The sequence below is a fragment of the Somniosus microcephalus genome, chromosome 5 (assembly GCF_052327205.1).
Source record: "Somniosus microcephalus isolate GS21.2 chromosome 5, FLI_Smic_1.0, whole genome shotgun sequence".
NCBI classification, from domain to species: domain Eukaryota; kingdom Metazoa; phylum Chordata; class Chondrichthyes; order Squaliformes; family Somniosidae; genus Somniosus; species Somniosus microcephalus.
In genome coordinates, this window is record NC_140991.1 from 304,926,939 (window position 1) to 304,943,192 (window position 16,254).

At 44.3% G+C, this 16,254-nt stretch overlaps 1 protein-coding gene across 4 annotated transcripts in view; it reads right to left on the bottom strand.

The window, feature by feature from the left end:
• The window catches only part of LOC147117868 (cadherin-18-like), a 1,002,068-nt gene that overhangs the window by 235,898 nt on the left and 749,916 nt on the right, over positions 1 to 16,254 (bottom strand). The window lies entirely within an intron of this gene.

The window sequence follows — 16,254 nt, forward strand, 5'->3', positions numbered from 1 at the left end:
CCTTTTAGAACTGAGATGAGGAGGAATTTCTTCTGTCAAAGGATCGTAAATCTGTGGAATTCTCTGCCCCAGAGAGCTGTGGAGGCTGGGTCATTAAATACATTTAAGGTGGAGATAGACAACTTTTTGCAAGATAAGGGAGTGAAGGGTTAGGGGCGTGGCTTTGAGCCCAAGATCAGCCATGATCTTATTGAATGGCGGAGCAGGCTCGAGGGGCCAAGTGGCCTATTCCTGCTCCTATTTCTTATGTTCTTATGTAAAACTGGGGCCCTAACATTTCTAGAGGCGGAGAGGGCAGAAAGCTTGATTTCTACTGGGGTTGGAAGGGGAAATGAATATGGGATGGAACATAGTCCTGGCAGGATTGCACTCCATTTAGGAAGGTCAATAAAATCCCAGCTGAGGAGTGTGGTGGGTGTAAAATACCCAAGTTGTGTATACATATATATGTAGAGTTAGGATTTGGTTTAATCTCATATGATTAAGATTTGTGCTTTTTTTTACTTATAAATGGCTTGTGGTTCTTACTGTAGCTAGAAATAATTAAATGGTTCAGGTTGTTCATTCCCAGAAAAACAACAGAAAATGCTGGAAAAACTCAGCAGCCCAGGCAACATCCGTGGAGAGAGAAATAGAGTCAATGGGGTTGATTTTCAGTGTGCCGTGAGGCGGGCTTTTAGGCGTGCGGGGGGCTAAAATCCCGAAATCGGGGGTCCCAACACCATCCCGCCCAAAACCCGCCTCCATGTAAGTTTCAAAGGAGGCGGGTACCCGCCCCGCACTGGGACCCGCCGACCCGAGGCGGGAAGGGATTAGTGCCAATTAACTGCCTGTTAACAGGTAGTTAACAGGCAGTTTTTAGCCTAATCCCTATTTTGAGGGGTGCCGTGTGGGATTCCCGATGGTCCAAACCACGCCAAGTTAGAGGAGTCGGGCCGTCGGTTTGAAGGATTGGAGGGGTCGAGATGTCAGTGTTCAGGTGAGTGATGGGTGCATGACTGCAAAGGTAAGTGTGTTTGGTGTGTCTAAAGTGTGTAAAGAAGTTTAAATTACCTGTACTTACCTTAACAGCCTTTCTTCCTCTAGGTTTCGGGAGTCCATCATTCAGCCGGCACAGAAAGCAGAATGGCCGCGAGCTGTCAAAAGTGACAGCCTGCAGCTTTCAGTGCCGGCGAGATTTCTAACTGAGTCTGCGTAGAAGGACTCAGGTTAGAAGTAAGACTGCCAGTGTTTGACAGCTTCAAACAGCTGTGAAACACTGATATTTCATCTGTCAACACGTCTTGACCAATGAAATTTCAGTCTGTGACGTCACCTGTTGCCGGGTGGCCCTTAATTGGCCTGCTGAGCCCGCTGGGCGGGCTCAACAAGGTCAATCAAGTGAAAACCGCGTGGATTGGCTGCATCTCGATGGAGGCAGGACTACAACCCCGAAAGTTGTAGTCCCGCCTCCTTCCCGACTTCTAAATGAAAATCCAGCCCAACGTTTCGGGTCGAAACCCTTCTACAGAACTTAGAGAAAAGGCAGGAAATGAAACAGATTAAAAGGCAGTTTGGGGGCTGGGAAATGGGGGAGGGGATGAAAGAAGAGACATTAAGAGATATTCAAGGTGAGACGAGACAGTAATAGGACAGGTAAAGAAACAGACAATGGCTCTAGATGAAGTGTGAAATGCGCTGGCAGAGTGAGAGACAGCTGCCATGTGGGGGAGAGAGAAAAAAAAAGGAAAAGTCACAAAGTGTGGATAAAAAATATAAAAATATATAGGGGCCGAGGTTATGATCTGAAGTTGTTGAACTCGATATTGAGTCCGGAATGCTTTAGGGTGTAACGTGTCAGGGTGATATCTGGCTGACTGTGCGGTTTAGTTTCTGCTGAGATGCGGGATGTAGATTGTAGGATGTGGGATTCATACCTGTTGACTTATTTTTGTGGCCACTTTGTGAAACGGGATAGCCAAGTCAGTCTGGAGATAGGAAGTGGGACAATGGAGCTCAGGACGGTAAGCAAGTTGACATCTGGGGCTAAATATTTGGGGGTTTAGCGCCATCCGTTACCACCAGATTCGGCGGGGGAAAAAATGGCGGCCGCTGCACTATCGCCCGCTTCCGGCAGGTCCCGTGGCAGCCCCCATTTTCAGCAGGTTGGCAGGGCTGCCGTTGCCTGCGCGCGCCGAGAGTATTGTAATGAGTCGGAGCGTGACGTCAATCAACGTGCAATGCCGAGTTGGCGCCCGCTCGTCCATTTTGCATTTTTCCGCTCCTATTGCCGCCCTCTCTAAAGCACGCCCGTGCGTGCAGCCGCGATTCAGCAGCGTTAACGGCTGTGAGAAGTCTGGCAGGACTTGGCAGATTGTAGACGAGGATGGAGGCTGAGAAGTGGAAAACACCTTGGATGGATGCCAGGACTTGAAACGCCTCCTTTGCCAAGGTTGTTCTTTTATTCTTTCATTTTTTGCCCATCAGTGAGGTTGCATTTTCTGGCGGCTTTCTGGGAATCCTACAGTGTTTGTGGGTCAGTAAATCAATGGGTGAAACCTTGTGGAACAAGCTTTTAGTTCAGAACGGAACACCTGCAGAAAACTGCAAATCCCTCGGTGGATTCCCAGCAAATAAAAGAAACAACTTCCTAAAGAGCATCAGAGTGCCTAGAACTCCATTGCAAAGTTTGAAGATCATCTCTGATAAGATCTCTTTTATCTTAATGATAGCATCACCAGTATTCCACCCTGTAGCAAACCTGGACTCAACTACTTACGATTTTAAGGAATTATAATTAATTTATTCAAAATTCCAAAACCAATTATTTATCAAATAATTATTTTGTGTCGAGTATGCAAGACCCACTAAAAGCTGACAGAATTATTAACCATTGAAACACTTTCAAGAGTAACCATTGGGGAAAGGTTAGTGTTACGGAAAGGGCGGATTCATGCACTTCATGAACTGTGAAAAAATCAACAAATGTCAGGTGGCAGGTAATATTGTTGTAGCAAGTACGGCAACTGCTCCGTACATGGCCTACAGGCTCGCTCCTTTCTTCCTCGTTCCTCTTCACTGCAAGCGGGAGACAGACGCGACCATCGGCCTCTCGCTGAGCTTAGCGCTGGAAAGAACGCGCTACACCACAAAATCAACGCCACACTGATGTTAATTAGCAGGCAGCACTCTCTCTCGGCGGGCAGCCATTAGCCTTGGCCGGCGCTGTTACCGGCAGCTTTCCAGCCGACTGGAATTTTTAGCCCCTGGCGTTTTCTAGGAACTCTCTCATTTCTGGGAATCTTGTTCACAATACAGCGTGGGGAAGTGTGAAGTTATCCACTTTGGTAGGAAAAACAAAAAAGCAGAATATTTTTGAATGGTGAGAGACTGGGAAATGTTTGCACTCAGAGGGACCTGGGTGCCCTTGTACATGAATCACTGAAAGTTAACATGCAGGTACAGCAAGCAATTAGGAACACAAATGGTATGTCAGCTTTTGTTACAAAGGGATTCGAGTAAAAGAGTAAAGAACTCTTACTACAATTATATAGGGCATTGGTGAGGCCACACTTGGAGTACTGTGTATAGTTCTGGTCACCTTACTTAAGGAAAGACATACTTGCCATAGAGGGAGTGCAGCGAAGGTTCACTAGACTGGTTCCTGGGATGAGGGGATTGCCCTATGAAGACAGATTGTGTAGACTGGGTCTACATTCCTTAGAGTTTAGAAGAATGAGAGGTAATCTAACTGAAACATATAAAATTCTTAAGGGGGTTGACAGGGTTAATGCTGGGAGGATGTTTCCACTGGATGGGGAATCTAGAACATGGGGTCACAGTCTCATGATAAGGGGTCGGCCATTTAGGATTGAGATGAGGAAAAATTTCTTCACACAGAGGGTGGTGAATCTTTGGAATTCTCTACCCCAGAGGGCTGTGGATGCTCAGTCGTTGAGTATATTCAAGGCAGAGGTCGATAAATTTTTGGAAACAAAGGGAATTAAGGGATATGGGGATAGTGCGGGAAGGTGGAGTTGAGGTAGAAGATCAGCCATGATTTCATTGAACGGCGGAGCAGGCTCAAAAGGCCAAATGGCCTACTCCTGCTCCTATTTCTTATGTTCTTATGTTTTAATAACATTTGTCATGCCATAAAGAATTAGCAAGGACAGTGTGCATGACTAGAGGCCTAAAAAGATCTTGAGCTTTCCTTAACAATTTGTAGTGTCAGGATCAAAAGGATCGATGAAGGTTACCTCTCTACTTGGGAAAAACGGGATCATTGTGTTTATTTCTCTGTATTTCTACTGCTTAAAGACATCACGTGTGGCTGGACTTGGTCATCATAATAAAAGGGTTACATTGCATCACATTTGGATTTGTCAGGTTCAAATTGTCTTACTTGGGTGAATCTTCCATGCACCTCCCACATCAAAAGAGCATATCCAGCTTGCTAGTTGACAGCTGGCATCAGTCCGATGAGGCCCTGGGAGAGGAGTGCGAATTGATCCCAGCTAAAGATCGATGACCATCTCCACTCGGCCCTTTTAATCCCTGTCAGCAGAAGAGGGTAGAGCCTTGCCACAACCTTAAAGCCTTTCAATGGCCTCTTCATGTTGTGTCGTATGGCACTGCTGTTAAGGAAGGAAGGTGCCTCTGATGTTTCAGTACAGACAAGAACGACCCGCTCGATAATGACCGTATGACTGGACTTTGCGACAGAACCAGCATCTGTCACGACGGGCACACACGTGTGCTTCTCGCTAGTCTTACCACAGTAGAGACGGGACCCCAGAATTTCAGGGCCTTGGCGTGAAATAGAATGACAAAAGCCTGGAATTTCCCGGCGGGATGATGGCGAACTAGCAGTGCTCGCCGTCACTCCGCCTTTGAAACTAACCGCAACTTCAGGAGTTATCCCGAAATTGCGGTCTGTCATTGACAGCTCCGAAACAGGCTGCGCTGTGACCCGCCCACCCCCACCGCGCCCCCACCACAGAGCTGGCAATCTGTGTAATCAGTGAAATCACTGAAAGTGACGAAAACTTCAGCTCTTCCGCAGTAATTACGCTGCTAAATTCCCCACTAAACATCAGACCCAAAGGGATTAGGTGTAACTGGGGTTTTGACAGCATTATTACTGCTGAACAAATGTTAAGGGCCTAGAAATCTTATTTTAATTTTGTGCAGTGTGAAATTTGTCCATTTTAATTAAATTAAAAAATGTAAGAAACTTTTCAAAAACATTTTTTTCATGTTTTATTTAAAGTTTGACCATTTTTATTTCAGGTTTGCTTTTTCCCCATGTGAGAGCCCCAATCTTTGTTTTGCTCTCTCCAACTATTTTAAAAAGTTAGAATTTTAAGAGCTAACTCACTTCCTTGTTCGCTGTCTGTGAGAATTCTGCCTTTTGATTGGCTGCTTAGGCAACCTGTTGACTGTCACAGCAGCTCGCACAAGGGGATCCCCACTATACTTTGTTGAATTGAATTGAACCGAAGGTCGGAAAACCCAAACTTCTCGACACAGGGCCTTCGCCTCGCCACTGGCCGCAAATCCTGGGCCACTATTTTCAGCCTCATTATTAACTTAGGCAGTTAACCAAATCCAGTGAAAGCTAACAAAGGATGGAATTCAAATGAGCCAATCTCACTTTGTGGTTACGACAAACCAGCAATAAAATTCCAAGTGGCAGTGCTCTGCACAATATCTAATCAGCAAACACCTCTGCAGACTGGTAATAACGCTGTGTTGGGCTATCTCTCACTACCCATATTGTTTCCTAACAACACATCAGTGCATCCTGTTAGTGAGCTGTATAATAAAATAAACAAGGAAACCTGATTGTGCTGTAAGGAAAACATAAAGGCTCACATTATTCTGTGGGCAATCAGACACTGCAACATACGGATTATTGGAATTAAAGGATGACATTTCTCATAAGGCTGATAGATGTTTCAAAAAGAATACACACCAACAAATTTTATTACTGATTATGCGATTGTGATTGATTACTGTCATCACAGCGATGCGTATTTAAGCTTCCTTCCCCACCTAAACAAAACTTAATTGAAGCTTTGTTTTGTTGGATATTAAGCAGACTCACACTGCGCCTAGTCCAGGAGAGCTAAGAAATGCCTAGCTTCTTTTCTCCACTACAAACCGTCTCCTTAAATGCCTTTTCCCCCCGACCCTTTCCGCCCTCAAATCCAACCAGTGGAAGGAGCTCCTGGACTTCTTCTTTGCTAAAATTATTTTTAACTTTGGGGAGTGGGGTGGGGGCCATGTGGGGAGGGACTTTGGACGGGCGGCAGGAGGAGCACTAGCAGGTCCCCGCCAGAAATAGCATATTAAAGGAGGGAGAGCGGGGCAATTATAGTGTGAGGTGCTGGGGGGGGGGGGGGGCGGAAAGGCCGGGTGTGCGGCGGAAAATTTTTGTAAGGATGGGAGCAGCACAAATTTCTCTATTAAAACTTGTACTTATCTTTTAGTGTACCGCCTGCAGTGGTCCCTTTAAGGACCGCAGGTTAGGCTGCTCAACACCTGATAATAATGGTGGCGCACGCTTCATCCATTGGTGCCTTAAATTTGCATTGGAGTCCTACGTATCTGACTGATTTTGTTTGGGGTTCAAGATTTTATACAAAATTCTTCAGCTCGGAAGCTGGGATCAGCTATAGCATCTTGCTAGCGAGATCAACTTACAGAATTGTAACTACTACCTTAAACTTGAAAGTGCAGCACCCGACAGTTGATATCATAGTTGAACCTGGCGCTCGAGCTGAAGATGGTAATCTTTTGTTCCTCCAAGAGTCTATTTTAACTTTTTTACATTCACGGGATGTGGGCGTCACTGGCAAGGCCAGCATTTATTGCCCATCCCTAATTGCCCTTGAGACGGTGGTGGTGAGCTGCCTTCTTGAACCGCTGTAGTCCGTGTGGTGAAGGTGCTCCCACAGTGACTTTGTCGTAGCGGTTTGGTACAACTGAATGGCTTGCTCGGCCATTTCAGAGGGCAGTTAAGAGTCAACCACATTGCTGTGGGTCTGGAGTCACATATAGGCCAGACCAGGTAAGGACTGCAGATTTCCCTCCCTAAAGGACATTAGTGAACCAGATGGGTTTTTACAACAATCCGGTACTTTTCATGGTCAACATTACTGATACTAGCTTTTTTTTCCAGGCTTATTTAATTGACTGATGTTAAATTCCCCAGCTGCCGTGGTGGGATTATGAACTCGTGTCTCCAGATCATTATTCCAGGTAGCTGGATTACTCGTCCAGTAACATAACCACTATGCTACCTGTGCCTTACTGCTATTTATATTCACAGTGAATGTCACTGTGAGGGATAAATCAGACAGCCACTTACTATTATTCAAAACATCCATGCACAAAACCAGTGGCTTATGAAAAGAAAGGCTTGCATTTCTATAGCGCCTTTCATGACCCATGGACGTCCCAAAGCGCTTTACAGTCAATTAAGTACTTTTGAAGTGTTGTAATGGAGGAAACGCAGCAGCCAATTTGTACCTCTGACAATGCAGTGCTCCCTCAGTACTGCACTGGGGTGTCAGCCCCACTCAAGTCCCTGGAGTGGGGCTTGAACGCACAACCTTCTGACTCGGAGGCGCGAGTGCTGCCCACTGAGCCACAGCTGACATTTTGTTGGACGTAATTTAAACTGCAGTTGTTCTTGCATGAAAGCTAACTAAGTTCCTTCCTCAACCAATCAACTCTACTGGCATTTCTGGGCAGCACCGATTGGGGAATTTTAGTTGAAGAAAACTAATGAAGTTCTGATGAAGGGTTCACTGCCTGTACAGCATAACCTGTATTCTCTTACCACAGATATTGATAGACCAGCTGTATCGTTGCAGAATTTTCTGTTTTTAGTTCTGATCTCCAGAAATTTTTCCTTTTAATTGGCAATTTTATTTGATATTTTTATGACTAAACTAAGTCCTTCCCGCATGTAGAGGGGAAAATTGGGTTGATTTGCCCCTCTCGTTAGTGTCCCCCGGGGTGCAAATCCCCTAGCGCCCGGGTGCGATGCCGCTAATGCCGCCCATGAAATTGAGCGGGAGATTAGCAGCAGCAGTAGCCAGTAGCGTCCCGCGGTGCTGCGCCATCGGCGATGACGTCATCGGCACGCGCAGAGCCCTGCTCATGCCGCAGCCACAAATTTGGGTTGCGCCCCTGACCTAGCGCCGGATAATATATCCGACAAGGTCAGGGGGGGGGTTTTGTAGCCGCGACGGCGCAAGTTAAAGGGCAAGTGTTGGGCGACCATTGTTTTTTTGGCCGACTGCCAGCACCTGCCGCCTTCCCCTTTTTTCTTCGGGGCGCCGACCGCGATCGCTCAGCCCGGCACTCCTCTTGATAGATTAAAAACCTATAATTCTAAATCATATTAATGGAAAAATTTGACATTCCATAAATTTAAAATTTATTTTTCAGGGCCAGAACGATTGTTCAGTACTCATTACACCATTAAAAAACCCAGTTATACCTCTTTCGACAAGGCTTAACGTTTTAGGTTTTTTTTTAACAGCGATATTCCATCGTAAAAGGGGAAGTTTTCATCCTCTCTGGGGAGTTCCACAGCGCAACCTGAGGTGGAGCAGTGAATGACTGACCGCAACTTCAGGATTTCCACGTTTATCCGTGCACGCGCTAAATCCTGAAGTTGCGGTTTCGCCATCATTACCACCGCAAAATTCGGGCCAATATATATTGAAATATATCCTCATATAGGAAGTGTTACACCACATGATTTCATCTTTTAAAATGCCTATATCCTACAGCCCATATGGAATAGTTGTTGGAAGGATTATCCCTAAGCCACAGCAGGTGCTACTCTGTGAGGAGCAAGAGATGACTTGTTCTTAATCTTTCCTATCCTTGCGATTTGTCTTTGTTATTGGCTCCACCTGATTGGTAATTCATCAGCTCTGCTATTAGAGTCCTGAGCCTAGCTCCTGCAATACCACAGTGACTACAGTTCAACAAACGGCTTCATTGGCTGTCAAGCACTTTGGAACATCCGGAGGTCATGAAATGCTCGATATAAATGCAAGTTCTTTCTTTTTTTTGTCGAGCTTATGTGTGACACAGTCACGAATCCCCTGAATTCCAGTTGTTCAACACTTCACATAACGGCCCTGAATTTCCGATCGGAGGCATCCTGCGGGCGGATGTCTCCGGTCGTAAAAAATCGACGGACTTACCTGCTGGCTCCGTAGATCCCGAGGCTTGCGATCCTGGGCCTCTCCTCTTGGAAATGCGCAGAGGCCCAGGTAGCCCAGATCACGTGGGCTGGGCGAACCAATGAAAGAAGGGAATCCGCCTTCATACTTTTGACAGATCCGTACACACGGGACTGTCAAAAGTATGAATGGGGGACACATTTAAAAAACACACTAAAACATTAAATAATTTTTTTTTATTACATATTTAAAATTAATTAAAATGCCATTTAATTAAATATTTTAAACAATAATTTAATTTTTTGAAGAAAAAAATTTAATGTTTTTATGGGGTTAAAAATAAACTTACCTTTTTGAAGAGTATTTTTAATTTATAAATGAGTTATCAAATTTCATTTCTCTATTTTTTAAAACTCTTAAGTTGGTAAAAGCGGGCCTTAGGCCTGCTTTTACCAGGCGTAAGAATTTGACAGACTTTCAGCGGGCGGAAGTTGTGCAAAAAGTGCAAATCTCCACCCGCAGAGGCACTATTCCTGGGCAGGCGGATGATCTGTCAAGAGGATTCTTGACAGATTGCAAGTGCCAGGTTTTCAGCGCATGCGCTTCGCATGCCTGCAACCGGCAGCTGCGTGGCCCTTGCGGGCGCGTACACGTAGGGGTCGCAAAATACGGCCCCATTATAAACTAGAAGTTTTAGTTTGAGATTATGGTTCAGAGCCTGCTTCAGAGACTTGAGAATGCTTCAGTTATTTCATTATTGAGCCATCACAAATCAAGTACTTTTACAATTACCAAAGATATCATTGAAGTCAATGATATTTTCTGTTTTGTGAAACACAGCAGAGTGCCAAATGTCTACACTGCAATTGAGGATGATTACATAAAGGTATAAAGAGAAAGAACAATTTTAGATCATGAGAGCAGTAATGGTTTTAAATACACAATGAATGAATTCCCGCAAGAGTTCTTCCGCTCATCCACCAGAACAGCGGACGATTGGATAATTCCTGTGCCGATTCACCATCTTTGTGCGTTTTAAACAGAAAATATGTTGAAGAGGAGCCCAATTTGCAAAGCTACAATTTTATAATTGTTCAATGGAATTAAGCCTACCTATTATATGAACACATAATTCTGAGAGAGAGGGTGAGGGAGAGGGAGCGAGAAAAGTGAAAGATATCATGAGACTGACACTGAACCAAAGAAGGAGACATTAGGACAGGTGACCAAAAGCTCGGTCAAAGAGGTTGGTTTTAAGGAGCGTCTTAAAGGAGGAGAGAGAGGCAGAGAGGTTTTGGGAGGGGTTTCCAGAGTTGAGGGCCGAGACAGTTGAAGGTACGACCACCAGTGGTAAGGGGAATTATGCTCCTGTGAAGCACCTTGGGACAATTTCCTACCTTCTTGGCACTACATAAATGCAAGTTGTTGTCATCATAGCTCAAAAAGAGCAGTACTGCCTGGGGATAAAAATGTCTGGCCCCCTTCTACTGTGTTAAAATGTCAAACATTAGCAATATCCCACAATATTAACGCTTTTCAGTCAGTGACAGTTCTTCGTGTGTGCATCTAGACTTTGAGCAATGACACGTTGTTTGATCTTGGGAAGTATCAAAAGACAAGTCCACAATTTGTAGCACAGAATTGCAATTGTGGTCATAGGTCAGGCTTCCCACTTGAAACAGATGGGCCTTTGGCCAGCCATTTGAGGCGCCTCCCTGAGAGGCTGGAGCGACAGCATAACTGGGAGAGTAAGTGACTCAACACTGAGTTCAGGTCATGCCAGGCAGGTGCACTGAAAAGCAGCCCTGGTGAGTGTGAATGCAGGAATGGATACAAGGGAGGGTTGTCCTATGATGAGAGATGGAGTAGATTGGGCCTATACTCTCTGGAGTTTAGAAGAATGAGAGGCGAGCTCATTAAAATGTATAAAATTCTTAGAGGGCTTGACCGGGTAGATGCTGAGAGGATGTTTCCCCAGCTGAAAAGTCTAGAACTAGAGGTCAATAAACTCAGAATAAGGGGTCGACCATTTAGGACTGAGTTGAGGAGAAGTTTCTTCACTCAGAAGGTTGTGTATCTTTGTAATTCTCTACCCCAAAGGGCTGTGGAATATGAATCGTTAAGTACATTCAAGACTGAGATAGATAGATTTTTGGACTCTAGGGGAATCAAGGGATATGGGGATTGGGCGGGGAAGTGGAGTTGAGGTCGAAGATCAGCCATGATCTTACTGAATGGCAGGTCAAGCTCAAAATGCAATTGGGCCAAATTTCAACTGTATACAAAAAAAAAGGTATCCGAATTGAAATAGCACGATCAGAAGCTGCCCAAGTTTAGGCCCAATTGTGCATACATGACTGCCTCTGGCTACAGGACAAGGAAATGGGGGACAAATGTCAGGGGAAACAGTTTAGTTGTGGGCGAGGAGGAGAAATGGGTCTCAAGATCCCAAGACACAGGTAGGATTCTGGAAGCAAACAGTTGTGTAAGAAAATGGAATACCATAGAAGGAAATGCATGGGAATCTTTCATGAATTTAGTGACAATTCTGAAATTTATACAAATACATATCTGCTGGTTAATAAACACGGTAACAGCATTGAGGAAGTAAATGCAGCAAAGTGATTAGTTGAAATTCCAGCCTTTCAAGTGATTGCTTTTCTCTGCTTTTCAATGGATTCTCTGTTGTTCTTTTGGGCACCAAACCTCAGGAAGAATTCTGACGAAGGGTCATCGACCTGAAACGTTAACTCTGTTTCTCTCTCCACAGATGTTGCCTGACCGACTGAGTGTTTCCAGCATTTTCTGTTTTTGTCTCAGGAAGAATATGTTGGCCTTGGAGGGGGAGCAGCTCAGATTCACCAGAATGATGCCAGGGCTTAAAGAGTTGAATTATGAGGACAGGTTGCATAGACTTGGCTTGTATTCACTTGAGTATGGAAGGTTGAAGGGTCATCTAATCGAGGTGTTTAAAATGATTAAGGGATTTGATAGGGTGGATACAGAGAAACTATTTCACCTGGACCCATCTTTTGTTTCTTTACTTGTCCCATTACCATCCCCTTTTGCCTTGCACCATCATCCCTTTTGTCATTTAATCTTCCACCCTATCACAATCCTTCCCTTTTGTTCTTTCCTCCCGCCCCTCTTTCCCAGCCCCTACACTTGCTTAAAACCTGTTACATCTCTAACTTTTTCTAGTTCTGACGAAGGGTCATCGACCTGAAACGTTAACTCTGTTTCTCTCTCCACAGATGCTGCCTGACTAGCTGAGTTTTACCAGCATTTTCTGGTTTTTTTTAGAAACTATTGCATCTGGTGGGGGAATCCAGAACAAGGGGGCATCATCTTAAAATTAGAGCTTGGCTGTTCAGGGGTGAGGTCAGGAAGCACTTCTTCACACGAAGGATAGTGGAAATCAGAAACTCTCTCCCCAGAAAGGCTGTGGATGTTGGGTCAATGGAGATTTTCAAGACAGAGGTTGATGGATTTTAGTTGGGTAAGGGTATCCAGCGAGTATGGAACAGAGGTAGGTAAATAGAGTTGAGGTACAGATCAGCTATGATCTAATTGATCGGTGAAACAGGCTTGAGGGGCTGTCCTCATAATTCAACTCTTTTAGCCCCGCTATCATTCTGGTGAATCTGCGCTGCCCCTCCTCCCAGGACAATATATCCTTCCTGAGGTTTATAGCCTAATAGAGCAGCAGAGAACCCAGAGAAAAGCAGAGAAAAGCACTTGAAATGCTGGAATTTCAAATAATGGTGGCATAGTGCTTAGCACTGTTGCCTCACAGCGCCAGGGACCCGGGTTCAAATCCGGCCTCAGGTGACTGTCTGCGTGGAGTTTGCACATTCTCCCCGTGTTTGCGTGGGTTTTCTCCGGGTGCTCCGGTTTCCTCCCACAGTCCAAAAATGTGCGGGTTAGGTTGATTGGCCATGATAAAAATTGGCCCTTAGTGTTAGGGGGGATTAAATATGTGGGATTACGGGGTTATGGGGATAGGGCTTGGGTGGGATGGCTGTCGGTGTAGGGACCGGGTGCTAGGGTTTGGATGATCAGCCATGATCTCGTTGAATGGCGGAGCAAGCTCGAAGGGCCGAATGGCCTACTCCTGCTCCTAGTTTCTATGTTTCTAATAATCACTTTGCTGCAATTATCTCCTCAGTACTGTTACGGTGTTTATTAGCCAGCAGATACATATTTGTATAAATTTCAGGGGCTGAAAGGCCTACTCTTGTTCCAGTGTTTCTATGGATCTGTATTTTAACAAATCAGTTGCTTCTTTGAGCCAACGAGAAAATCCTAACACTTTGTTTTTTTTCCTGCTACATATTTAGCATTCAACCTTAAAGAATGAAAGGGTTTGGGATATGCAGGACTTGTCTAAATGCATTGTGCTCTTGTCTGAGAATTTTTTCCAGACTTAGGGATGCACATTCACGTGAAATAGGATCAAAAAATGTTTTCAATAAGCAACAATTATTTGCAATTTTTTGCAAAAGTAATGAAAACAAAATATTGTAAATCTAAACTGAGCACCCCAAGCAATAGAAATTCTCTCATGACTAATAAGGTTCACCAAGCATCTCATTTGTTATGTGATTTTATAACGTACAACATGTAGACATTCATGCCCATAAAATTCATCATGGTCTGAAATGATTTATGCTTAGTAACAAGTGCAATATGGAAACTGAAAGTTCTGTGAGATGTGATGCATATGAACTAATGGGATCTGGACATCTCTCTCAATGACAAAGGGAAACATTTGCTCAAATGCTGGTTTGTTCCATTTATGCTGTGCAGAGATTTTGAAAAGAGTAATTATTAACAGAAAATGCTTTGCTCACCAGCAGTGGTGGGGAATTCCCATTATATGATACCCATTGTACTTCCTGCTGATTTAGAAACAAGATTGTCTTCAAACTAAGTAATGAAGTTCTCTCAGGGGAAGATTCACTTTGGCCACTATGAGTTAATGACATTGCGAGACACAATGAGACTAGTTCCTCTGATCAGTATCTCTAGCAAAACTGTAATGTGTTCTCACAGACTGCTTTTACGATTTGACTAGACTGAGAGAAAATTGGAAATCTTCCCACAATGTTGCTAACATGTAGCAACCAGTGGAACTCTTCCCTCCAAATGCTTTACTTATTTCTTTTTAAAATTATAGAAACATAGAAGATAGGAGCGGGAGTAGGCCATTCGGCCCCTCGAGCCTGCTCCGCCATTCAATGCGATCATGGCTGATCATCCAAATTCAGTACCCAGTCTCTGCTTTCTCCCCATATCCCTTGATCCCTTTAGCCTTAAGAAATATATCCAACTCCTTCTTGAATATATTTAATGAATTGGCCTCTACTGCCTTCTGTGGTAGAGAATTCCACAGGTTCACCACTCTCTGGGTGAAGCTCCTCCCCTCATCCTCACCTTTTCCCATGGTCTGATCCCCACTATTATTCCGGTTCTCCTGCCGTGCTTTATCCCTCTGGCAAAGTGACGAAACAGGAGCGTCTCCGAGGTTGATTTTATTTTTTATTTTAGATGTTAGTACGAGGCATTCACAGCTGTTCAGGTACTATCTGCCACGCTGAGCCATGCAGACAGAGGAAGGTCCCATGTCCAATCCTTGGTCTTTGGTAATCATTACTCTGCTGGAAGTGCATGTGTGGGCGTTGGGTGAGGAAAGGATTCCGAATGGCGCCGATACCCCACGATCAAATAGCTCAGCTACACTCATTGACCAGACTCGCACGGTTCAATAGCCATCTGGGTGTGACACAAGGCAGCTGCTGACACCTGTATACCTCAGCATCAGTCACTGCCTTCAAGAAAGGAGAGGCTAAAGGAAGACAAATGTGGCGGAGTGGGAATACAAAAAGAGCTATTGGTAATTTATAGCAAAGGGTATGGAACCTGAAGGGTGTATCATTTCTATAAAGTTTGCAGTTTACAACTTTACTAGAAACTTTTGACTAAGTGGGGATTGTGAAGTTACCCTCTTTATAGCCCACTGCCAGATAGATATTTTACTAATCGAGCACAATTCAAATAGAGCAAGTAGAGTAGAACTGCAACATTAAAGCTGCGATTTAGGTGTCAGATGCCTAAACACAAACAGCACGTTGCAGGGGATCAGATCAAATTTGAAACCAGCTGGATACGACTGACTTTTTCAAGGTCAATACATTAAAAACATTGCAATAAGCATCTACTTTTGAAAGTCAGAACTGATTCGAAGGTACAAGCTTTGCAAATCTGACTGTATCTCTTAGGATTTGCATAATGAGTGCTATTTTAATGTGAGAAATTAACGAGGAACAGCACTGTTGGGGGTTGCTTGTGTGGCCGAAAGAATTTTGCTTTCTAATATACTTCCGCTATTGTATCAAAATTCTTAGTTGAAGGACACATGCACATTGGCCCAGAACTTCGGGTCTCCACGGGTGAGTACGCACAGGGTACTCACCCGTAGGCCCAATGGAAGTGTCGGTTTCCTGCATGCACTGCGCATGCGCGGGAAACCGGCAATTCCGTTTCCCTGAACGAAGGGGTTCAGAGTTCGAACACGTGCGCGGGAGAGGCTGCGCGTGCGCATCGAACTTACATTTTTTTGCAGGTTTTCCCAGGAGGGTAAGTCTCCAGAAGTTACACATATAAAAAGCAGTTGCAAGGCCTGCTTTTTACAAGGTAAGTGGTGAATTAATTAAAATTAAAACATTTTTTCCACAGGTTTATTATTTTTAAATACTTTAAAGCAAGGTAAGTTTATTTTTAGCCCCATTAGAAAAGAAAAAAAAAATTCAAAAATTTAATTATTGTTTAAAATAGTTATTTCATGTAATTAATAGTTTATCTAAAAAATGTGATTTAAAAAAAAAATTATTTGAAGATTTAGTGATGTTTTGGGGCCCGTAGTATTTATAAGTTTTGACAGCTCTTCCTGTCAAACTTATGAATGGAGCATTCCCTGCTCCGATTGGCTCCCCATGGCCCACGTGATCCCAGGGGACGCTTTGAACTAACTGCGCCCCTGGGATACGCAAGCACTGCGCGC